The sequence below is a fragment of the Arachis duranensis genome, chromosome 3, assembly GCF_000817695.3.
Source record: "Arachis duranensis cultivar V14167 chromosome 3, aradu.V14167.gnm2.J7QH, whole genome shotgun sequence".
NCBI classification, from domain to species: domain Eukaryota; kingdom Viridiplantae; phylum Streptophyta; class Magnoliopsida; order Fabales; family Fabaceae; genus Arachis; species Arachis duranensis.
The window spans coordinates 119,388,277-119,389,099 of NC_029774.3; positions in this window are offsets into that span (position 1 = coordinate 119,388,277).

Consider the following 823-nt stretch of genomic DNA (forward strand, 5'->3'; position numbering starts at 1 on the left):
GTGGCCCAAAGCACTCTGTCTTCCAGTATTACCACCGGATACATACATGCCACAGACACATAATTGGGTGAACCTTTTCAGATTGTGACTCAGCTTTGCTAGAGTCCCCAACTAGAGGTGTCCAGGGTTCTTAAGCACACTCTTATTGCCTTGGATCACAACTTTATTTCTTTCTTTTCTCTCTTTTTTTTTTTCGTTTTCTTTTCCTTTTCTATTTTTTTTCTTTTTTTTTCGATTTTTTTTTCATAGCTTTTTCTTGCTTCAAGAATCATTTTAATGATTTTTCAGATCCTCAGTAACATGTCTCCTTTTTCATCATTCTTTCAAGAGCCAACATTCATGAACCACAAATTCAAAAGACATATGCACTCCAACATTCATGAACCACAAATTCAAGATACATATGCACTGTTTAAGCATACATTCAGAAAACAAAAGTATTACCACCACATCAAAATAATTAAACTGTTATAAAATTCAAAATTCATGCAATTCTTTTCTTTTCAATTTAAGCACGTTTTTATTCAAGAAAGGTGATGGATTCATAGGACATTCATAACTTTAAGGCATAGACACTAAGACACTAATGATTACAAGACACAAACATGGACAAACATAAGCACATAAAATTCGAAAAACAGATGAACAAAGGACAAGGAAATTAAGGAACGGGTCCACCTTAGTAATGGCGGCTCTTTCTTCCTCTTGAAGATCCTATGGAGTGCTTGAGCTCCTCAATGTCTCTTTCTTGTCTTTGTTGCTCCTCCCTCATGATTCTTTGATCTTCTCTAATTTCATGGAGGATGATGGAGTGTTCTTGGTG